A 10,931-nucleotide genomic window follows, 5' to 3' on the forward strand; every position below is an offset into this window, starting at 1 on the left:
TCTCTACATCAAAGAATGCCTCCAAAAAAGACTTTTGCCATTTATGAAAAAATACAAGTACGTTTTGTTAAGCAGATCTTGCTACTTTTCACTTCTTTTTCGAAACCCATCCTACCCCATTTCTTAAATAAAAATGTAAGAAGTTCTTTGCTCCTGCTTAACTCGGGAGTCCACCAAGATTTTGATTATAAAGATTGTTTTTTCAAGAATAAGTGTTGGTTAAGAGCCTCAGATGCACTTTTAGTAATAAAATAATAGATTTCAATAAGTTCTTCGTCGTAATTGCTGTTCGTAAAATGAAAACTTTTAAAATTCTGACATTCTAAATATTCTTTTTATAATTGTTTAAAACTTTGATTATTCCAGGCATAATTATGAATGGCTATTATTGTCTATAATTTTGTAAACATTTTCTCGGAGAGATTGTCCGCTGAGTCCAATTGCAATTGATATTGGTAAATGATCACTCATATTTTGAGATGTAAAAGGGGCTTCAACACAATTCTTATACTGTAGAGAAGTATTCCTTGAGAGAGCTATGCAATCAATGTACTATGTACTATTTATACATTTAAAAAAATTAAATTATCATAGTATTAACTTAAGCAACTTATTTCATTTACGTTTTAGTTCCTTTTCGTAATCGTTGAAACCAATATTCACATCCAACTTGTTATATTCTTTATTTTTCTTCATTAGATTCTTTATTTTTCTTTATTATATTCTTTATTTTTCTTCATTATATTTTTTATTTGTATATTTATTGTTAACTGCATTATTTTTTTTCCTTTAAAGTTTTAAAGGAAAAAGATGATCTACTGCGTGATCCTTCGATCATTTATCCGTTGATCTAAATTCTTCAAGGATTATTTTGTTACGTTTACATTTTTATCTCGCATAGTTTAGACATGAAAGAGTTGAGTTGCTTGAAATCAGTAAATAATTGAATTGGTTCGTCATTGAAGGTTTTCAATCCATTTGCGATTGTGTTGTAAGCGAATGTTATTGTCTTTATTCCGAGCTTTACAATTGCTTCTTTAGAGTACATTTTTATTGGTAGTACAGATCCGTTCTACTGATCACTTCTCTGTCTAAGTTATTTATTGATTTAGGAGCATATTTGAAAATATTGCAAATATTAACCAATTTGTTGTGATAAACTGCATTTACTGTATTTCACGTTCTGGTTTCCCTATTTCTAAATCAATATTTATTACACTTTCCTCAAGCAAATCTGCTTTTTAAAGTTTCAAAGATTTAAGTTTTAAAGATTCAATATCAAACTTTATTGCATCAATCAACTGGAATATTTTATTTCTGCAAAACAGCGGATCAAATGTTTAACTTATTATTTTCTAACAATTGTACTGTTTGAGAATATTTTATCCCCAAGGTTAATAAAACAAAGAAAAAGTATGATGCTTGGGTTCTCCACATATTATAAACCAGAAAAATCCGCTTGGTATATCAACTGCTCAACTAAATAGAAGAATAATATACTTAATATAAACTGCTACTTTTTTAATCGCTCCGTAAAGGCTGAAATATTTAAAGCAAAAAGAGCACATAAAAAAGAAATAATATTAACATCCCTCTGAATAATTTTCATCGTTAAAAAAGTGATACTTACCTAAATGAAATTATAATGACAACTTGGGTTTTTCTGTTTCAGACATTATTAAGTTACCATTCAAACCCCTATAAATATTTTTATCAATTAATAAAAATCTTTCATAAATTCTTTAATTCTGGAATACTTGTCAGTTAATTTTGAAAAAATTTTAAAAAACTCCTCACTCTCTAGAAATTAGCCAACTTTAGTTCGGTCTATAAAAAAACGGAAGAAAAATTACTTGCTGAAAACTATCGACCTATTTCACTAAACTTTGTTGCCTGCAAAATATTTAAAATACTTGTTAAGAACAAAATCTTTAGGGAAACATTAACGATAACAAAATGCCATCTGCAAATGAACATGGTTTTCTTCACCATAAATTATACGTGAATAATCTAATAGAGACTTTTGACATTATTTCATTTTCTATAACATTTCACCAGTTTTTCCACCTTAAAGCAGACTTATGTTAAAATTAAGATATTTCGGAATAAAAGGGAAACAAAATAAAAAGGTATAATAAATGGATTCCTAAAGAGCTCTACTAAAATGCGTAATTTATCATTATTTCTTGTAACGCCACACTTTTACGAACAGTTGTTTCAAAGTTCGTACAAATTCTTGGTATGCAAAAAGGCATATACTTTCATTGATGAAAATATGGATAAAAATATCGTTTTGTCTGCACTAGACCGCATAGCTACCGAAGCAGACATAGCAGCTCAATTTTTTTTAATTTTTTTTTATTGCTAAATAAATTTATTAAAGTCGTAAACCATAATATAAATACAAATAGCAAGGGCAAGAAGAAGACATAATTGGTCTTATCACCAAGCCCCTTAGTCTATATCGTAAATATGAAACAACAAAAATTAAAAAACGTAACACTATATAATATAAAACGTTTTCCTAAAGACATAATAAGATAAAAATCATCGGTCCTAAAGTCCTACTTTAACTTTTTGTTTTTGTACTGGTTAAGAAAAATTAAAAAAAAAAGGAAAAAAAAAGAAGCAGTACAAAGAAACTATTTTACTAAAAAGCATGCAAGCAAATACGCATAATCCTGAAGCTTCCCTTTTACACCAGCATATACCTTGAAATATGTGAATAATTCTTAAAAACCATAATTTTTTATATATATTAAAAAAAAAAAAAAAAAAATAGAAGAATTTAAGCAATAACAAGTGGCACAATCTTTTTCTAAGATTGTCCAACCGATAATGACAAACCTCTAATTGTTGGGTAAGTTTAACAGTAGCAATCGTTAAAACCTCAGAAAAAGCTGAGCGCTACGACGTTCATCAGTAGTTTTTGCTTTAATTTGTTCTTAAACTCATTAAGCGTAGCAATTGTTTTAAGTTCATTAGTTAATATTTTATTCCGTAATTTTGGCCCTCTAGTAGAAATTGAAAATTCATTCATTATAAGAAATGCATTGTTTTCTATTGGATAAATAGCTTTTAAACCACGCATAAATATTATGTGTTCAATACCATAGTTTTCTAATTTTGTTTAAAAAATGTAATGATCGACAGTATCAAAAGCCTTATTGAGATCAATAGACACACCTAATGTATATTTATTTTCATCAAATGATTTAAAGATATCATGAACAAGATGAACAATAGCCTGATCAGTAGAGTGGCTCTTTTTAAACCCAAATTACTTAATATTGAAAATAATGTTTGCATCTAAAAAGTAATACAATCTTTTATACATAATGAGTTCTCATAACTTTGAAAAGCATGATAGTATGGAGATAGGCCTGTAATTGGAGGCACTAGTCTCATCTCCTGATTTTAGTATAGGTTTTACCTTTGCAACTTTAAGTTTATGTGGATAGATTCCTTTGTTTAAAGAGAGCGTAAATATATGCAAAAGCAGAATTTTTAAATAAGGAATTGATTTAATAACTACATTACTGCTTACATCATCAACTTCATTACCTTTATTTGGTTTAAGTAAGTACATGGAATCAAGCAATTCTGTTTCTGTTGGCAGATTATTGTCTATTGTATTATTATTAGAGTTTAGATATAATTTGAAGCAAGTTTTACTTTCTTTTTTTATTTTTGATGCTAAACTTGGATCTGTGCTAACAAATGCATGATTAAACAAATTAGCAATTATTGCGTCGTTAATAATTTCACAGTGATTTATAGTAGTTTTTTTGGTAAACGATTAATATTCATATCTTTTTTACCTATTACCTCTTTTATTAAGTTCCAAGTTTTTTGTATATCATTTTTGTATTTTAGTAATTGGCTACTATGGTAAAACTTTTTTGAGCACTTTACAATCGTCACAAAAACACGATTATAATTTTTATAGTTTGTTTCATTTTTAAAAATTCTTTTAGATTGAACTTCTCATACAATCGTTGCTTTTTTTCAAAGATTTTATGATTCCGGGTGCTATTTTTATTTATATAGGAATTTTGTAGGGTTTTTGTTTCAATAAATTTAGTTGTTATTGAGAATGCTTTATTGTAGTTACATTCAAATATATGATAAAATTTATCAAAAGCTTCATTACCATTTTTTGTTTTCAAAACAGATTCCAAGTTTGTTTTCGATAAAAGGCTAATAAATGCCACCAGAGAAGCGTCCTTAATAACTCGTTTTTTAGTTTTTACTTTAAAAAAAAGTTGATTTAACGATTTTCGTGCTGTTATAAAAACCAGAAAATGGTCAGATATGTCTATTATAAAATTTCAGTTTTAATTTTTATGTTTTTAAAATTATTAATTGTAATTTGATCTATTAAAGTAGCATTATTTTGTGCAATTCGAGTAGGTATATTTATAGTTGGAATAAATTTATTTTGAAACATAATAATAAAAAAAGTTCTGACGTCTTTGTTTTTGTTGTATTCAAGCAATCTAAATTCAGATCGCCTACGAAGTAAACGCAATTCTTTGCCACAATTCTTCGCTTATAATTAAGCTTTTTATTTGTTTGTTAAATGCTTTTTTATTACCAGAAGTATATGACGTTCTTGCAAGTTTTCTTTACAAATTCAATTGAAAACAATTCAAAATCATGCGTAAAAGCAAAATAACTTTTGCGTAGTTTGAAATCTAAAGAGTTGTGGATAAAAATGCACAACCCTTCACCTGTTTTTTCAGAGTCTCTAAATTGATGAAAAACTTTATAATTATTAAGTTAAAAATTAGAATTGTTTTCAATTTCCTTATCACGGCACCATGTTTCGGTTAGACATAATTTGAAAGTTAATTTTGAAGTTAATTTTGACAAATAAAAATTGTTTAAATTTCTCAAAAATTTTTGGGAGGCTTCTATTTTCCTCATAATATTAAGGTTTAGGATTGATAATGCAGATGAATTTATGTCAGCAACAATACTTGAGATATCTGAACTATAGTAATAAGAACTTATATTTAATAATCTCTCCCCATTATTATAAAAATTAATATCTATATCTGATTGATTTTTTAACGGTATATATTTGTTTAAAGATTATTTATGTCAATATTGTTAAAAGCGCTATTATCAAAATTATTCTTAAATAATCGATTAGTTTCCATTCTAAAAATATAAATTTTAGATAACAAATATAAATAAAAAAAAGTTAATTACTTTTCTTTTTGAATCCATTCACGAACAATTAGTTTATCGTAAGATGTTATCGCAAACTAGCCAAGCTCTCGTTTCTTTTTTATTAAATTTAAAAGGTGTTATAGACCAGTTTGCAGCTATAAAGACAAGAAAAAAACTTTCATTAGTTTTTCTACTTACTGGACTTGCATAGTGTAACATGCTGATTTTTATATAATTAAATCAAAATTGTATTTAGATATATGGTTATTGTTTTCATGTATAATTTTTTTCAAGATAAAAGAAAAAGGGGAAAGCAGAGAAGTAATTTAGGGGCCCGGATTAAAATTTTGCGGGGAGGCCTATTTTTTGTCGCTACGCTACTGTTTGCATGCATTATCCAAAAGATAAAAATAATGACACGCTTACCCAGATTCTGACCACTAGCAAACAGCAAAAAGAGTACTGCCAAAATTAAAATGCTTAACAATGCTATTAAATGACGACTATAATCTTAGTTGCATCAATTACGAATCATACAACATAGGAGGTTGCGTAGCAACAGCTCACGCAACTAACCATCGTCCCAGTGACATGAATTCCCAAGAGTGATTAAAAAATGCTACTAACACAACTTGTAACATTCATATTCAACATTTTTGCAACGCCATTAAGCATTTGAACTTATTAATATCAACAATCCTGATTGCTAAAGTCTCAAAAAAAGATAGAACTTTTCTTAGCCACGCATCAATGGGACAAATCCACTTTTTTTTTTAAAGTACACATAAAAATCTGGAAGTTGTCATCGGCTTGTTGGGACAACAAGCAAATTTTGCAGCAACTTCAGCACACATAACTTCTAACCAATCTAAGCAAGCTATAAAACGAAGCTTTAAAATTGCCCATTCCATCAACAACAACCTTATTTACATCTAAGCTAAATTTTCAAGTCACAACCGAGGTCTTGGATGCATTAAAAGTAAAAAGTACTGTTTGGCTTAACATTATGGAAATCATGTCATATTGCCTTTGAGCAATATGACATTATCATGTCATATTGCCTTTGAACAATATGACATAATTAAACATTTTAGTACAGATAAATGTTGAATTTAATCAATGTGTAACTTAATTATTAAACTATTTTCTTACAAAAATCAAAAATGATCAAAACATAATATGTGCTAATAAGAACTTCATAATTATAACTATTAAATAATCTTGTTCTTTTCCTAATAATTAGTTTTTATAATAATTTATAAAGATTTAGTTTCCATTTATGAGTAAAAGTATAAAATAACTGGTTGTATTAATAAATTTGAAAATATTGCAAAAATATCAATAAACCATTACAATAATTTCTTGAAAACTTATAAACAGTTGAAGCATTATATACAATTATGCTAATATTATTAAAAAAAAATCATTATAATGCTTTCATAAAACTTATAAACAGTTTTAGCAAGTGTATATAAATTTGCTACTACTGATTTAAAAATAAATTATAATGAGTTGAAAAAATACTGGAAACACACACACACAAATATGTACGCATAGAGGAAATTATATTGATAATTGATATTGTAAAAATAAAAAAATGAAAAATAAAAACTAGTACTCAATATCTAATTTAAAATGAAAATATCTACTTTGACCGAACTTTTTAATACCATCTCATAAGTTCGGCCGCTATATAATACTAATGACGTATCACGAACTTAACGTCATAGTTAATGAAAACTAATTTTTAAATGTTGTTTTATTGTAAAATTATGATATAAATTCAGGTGATACCATTAACTAAGAAGGGCGTCGCCGCGGGCTTAAAAAAAAAGTTATTTGGGGCACCAAAGAAGGAGCACATAGAAAAAGGCGTTTTTAAATATTAGTAGTAGCTTTTTTAATTTTTATTGTAATTAGTTAACTATTTTATTACTTTGTCCATTATTATATTTGCTACGCCACAGGTAAATAAAATTAAAAATATATTTTTCAATTAATTTAAAAAGGTTCTTTCAATTAACAAAAAAACACTACTTTGCTTTAAATGAGCTTTGTATATTTAATTGCAATTCTTGCACGTATCGTTGACCATAGTAGAACAGCAAGATCCACACAACCATCACAGATTCACAAGATCCACATAATTGTCATAATCGATCCACATAGTCGTCAAGATCGGCACAAACGTCACAGAATTCGCAACGCATCCATAATTGTCATTGAGTTGTAAGTTTATCTCCAAAAAAAATGTCACAAGCTTGATATTTCCCAGTGGGCACAGTACGCTTTTAAAACGTTCTTTGAACGTTTTTATTAAGTTTAAACCTAATAAAAACGTCTAAAAAACGTTTTAAAAACGTACCGCGCCCACTGGGTTTTTAAAACTCAAAGTACTGTCAGTTCTTTTTTTATTCAAATAAAATACCATGGTGTGTATCCATTATAAAATTATCAAAATTTACTGGTAAATTTACAAGTAAAGTTACTGGTAAATTTTACATTCGCAATACTTATCAACATTTCACAATATTACTGCTAATTGTCTCCTTCGTTGTTTATCTGTGAAAGACCGAAGTTAGAGTATTTCAAAATTTCACTAATTTTATAAAAAAAGTAGTTAATTTTCATTACTATTTATTAATTTTTTTTTGTGTAAATGTAATTAATTTGGTGATTCTTAATAATACTAAGATTCAATATGATCATTTATTTTAATAATTTGCTTATTTTAGATTTTATTAGTATGCATTTTTTCAAATTGTGGTTTCACTAAAGAATTATTTCATCATGTTGCATACAAACATTATTTTTTTTAAAGATTCATATTTACAAACTAATTACAAATATTATTTAAGATAAAAAAGTTTTTAAAACCTGAGTTTTGCATGCTTTTTTTATATTTTTTCTTAAATGACCGAAGTTACATTGTGACCGAACTAAGGCGATTTTACGGTACTACAAATAAAATAACTTTCTTGACTATTTTATTGGTTTTAAACATATTTTTAGTTAGAAAATGGAACACGTCTAACTTTAGATTTTGCAAAATTTAATCTTAAAGTATCAATATCCACAGTTTCAGCAATTTTGTTTTCAATGGAAATTATTGTTAAACCATTTAAACGTTCCTGGCCCATTGTTGATCGTAAATAGTTTTATATCAATTTTCCTTTCAAAAAACTAGGTTCCCTTGTACTCACTGTTACCGGTAGTGTTAATAATATTCGTAGGGAAATACAAACATTAGGGAACAGTTCTTCAAGCTGACGATCAAAGATCCATTTTAGCGCAGGTTCCGGTGATTTTTTCCCATCTAATTTCTGTGAATTAGAACAAATTAAGTTATAGAAACAAATCCTCTAAGTACACATCTTTTGGTTCACCATAAGTCAATACTTTTTCCAGTAATCTGCATTTATTATTTATGTTTTCTTCTCCTATTTTATCAATATCTTTGATATCATACAAAAACTCGAACGGTTTTATTGTATTAACGGTTTTATTTATTAAAGTACTTGAAAAGCTTTCGAATCGTTCATTTAACGATTATTTAGCTATTTTAAAGAGAACATCAAAAAATGCTTTTTGAATTTTTAGTTTGGTTGTATATCACCATCTTCTTCAAAAGATCATCATCAAAAAATCTTTTTCTTTTTCTTGCTCTTTCACGTGAAATAGAACTGAATTCGTCAGTCAAAGTTGCATAATTAGCTAGAATTTTGGCTTTTGAAATATATATTTTGTAAGAATCTTCAGTGTGTTTTGTAACAAAAAAAATCGATTGTTTTCTTTAATGCATTTGCAGCAGTCTTCACGTCTACAGTTTGAGATTGTAATAGTTTGCTAGTACAATTAATTTCAGTTAATACATCGTGCCAAACCACAACACCACATATGAATTCAAAACTGTCTAATTTTGATGCAAGTGATTCAGCAGTTAATCTAGTATTAGAATCTTTTTCAATGTTAACAACTTCTTTCAATGCATAATAAATTTCTTATAATCCTAATATTAGAGCATGAACAGCATTCACATGACTTTCTCATCTGGTAGTACTTAGTGACTTTACTTTTAATTGGCAACATTTTGATTCAAAAGTTTGCCAACGCTTTGTAGTCGCAGAGAAAAAATTATTCATAGCTTAAATTTGTGAAAAAAATTTCATAATTTCTAAACATCCTTGGACTGCATCCGCAACAACAAAATTCAAAGAGTGACAGAAATATAAAAGGCTCGTGAATTTATACCAGTTATACGCTTCTGTACACCAATTTTTTTACTTTCATATTGGATCCATTATCATACCCTTGTCCACGAATATCCATGACAGATAGATTATTTGGTTCCCATGAATTCAAAATTTCTTCAGTAAGTCCTTACCCATTATCTAATCCATTTATGAATCCTATAAAACTTGAATTGTGACACTGATAACATGGTTATCCAATTGTTTTGCAATGTTAACATAACGTATAATAACATATATTTGCTCTTTGTGACTATTATCTGGTGTACAATCTACAATAATGGAAAAATACTTAGCCTTTTTAATCATACTTAAAATTATATCTTTTGTTGCTTTGCTAATTAATGGAATTAATTCTTCTTGAATATTCTTTCCCAAATAATGTGTTTGATTAGGATTCTCACCTGCTCTGTTTAAATGTTTTTCCATCACTGGATCAAACTTTAAGAGTAGTTTTACGATTTTTAGGAATTTCCCATTATTTTTCTGAAAAAATTTGGTCTGATGATCTACAAAATACCATATTTTCAGAAGCCATGAGAAGAATTGATAATTTTCTTAATAACAGAGTCCCAATGTTGTACCTTAGTAAGGTACATTTTTTCAGTAAGACAATCAATAGTTTGAGAGGTACTAAGTCTTTTCTTCAAATCTACACATTTCCCAAATGAATCGTAGTGCTCTGCACTGATTTCATGTTTTTTTAAAGTTAGTGTCATATATCTCCAGTCATTTGTTCCAGTGTTCACTAAACAAGAAGTAACGTTACTTAACAATTTACGACAAAAACAAAATACTTTGTCTGATTAATTCTCCATTAGGAGCTTTGCGATAAAAATGCACATAGTTAAATGATCGGTTTTGATTATCTTTTGGGTAAGCAGTAATAGAAAATTTTGTAGGTCCTTTTTTAACTATTTCTTAAATTATTATTGCGGACAAATTTCCTGATCAAATCGCTAAATCGTCATAGTTATTTTCATTCACATTAACAGCCAAATTCATGTTATTGTTTGAAGGTTCGATTTCCAAATTCAATTCCAAAATTGCAATAGTTTCATTATATCTTTTATTAATGTTTTTAATTCCAATTATGTTAATTTCTCCTTCATTTTGTTTTTCACTTGAATTTTCTTGTGAATCTTGTTTTCATTTGGTTTCTCATATTCAATTTCAATCAAACAGCTGTTTGAAGAAAATTATGAAGAGTTTTCTGCTTTTTGGAAGCTTCTGCTTGTTTTTTTCTCTTTTTTTAATTTATTTTGCCACCCAGACAATTTCTTTTTTTGTTCCATTTTATTCAGGGCAGTATAGAATTGTTGCTATTTTGAATCACCTATCAATAAAAAAAAATTCCAAATAGTACATAAGAATTACTTTCGCATAATAAAGTGTAACAGACTTAGAACATTTTGATAGGGTTTTTTATTTATTTTTGATCTGGTTTAATGCAAATTCTTAAATGTTTTATGCCTTTATAATACCTTCTTATTTTTATAATAA

This window comes from Hydra vulgaris, chromosome 09 (assembly GCF_038396675.1).
Source record: "Hydra vulgaris chromosome 09, alternate assembly HydraT2T_AEP".
NCBI classification, from domain to species: Eukaryota; Metazoa; Cnidaria; class Hydrozoa; order Anthoathecata; family Hydridae; genus Hydra; species Hydra vulgaris.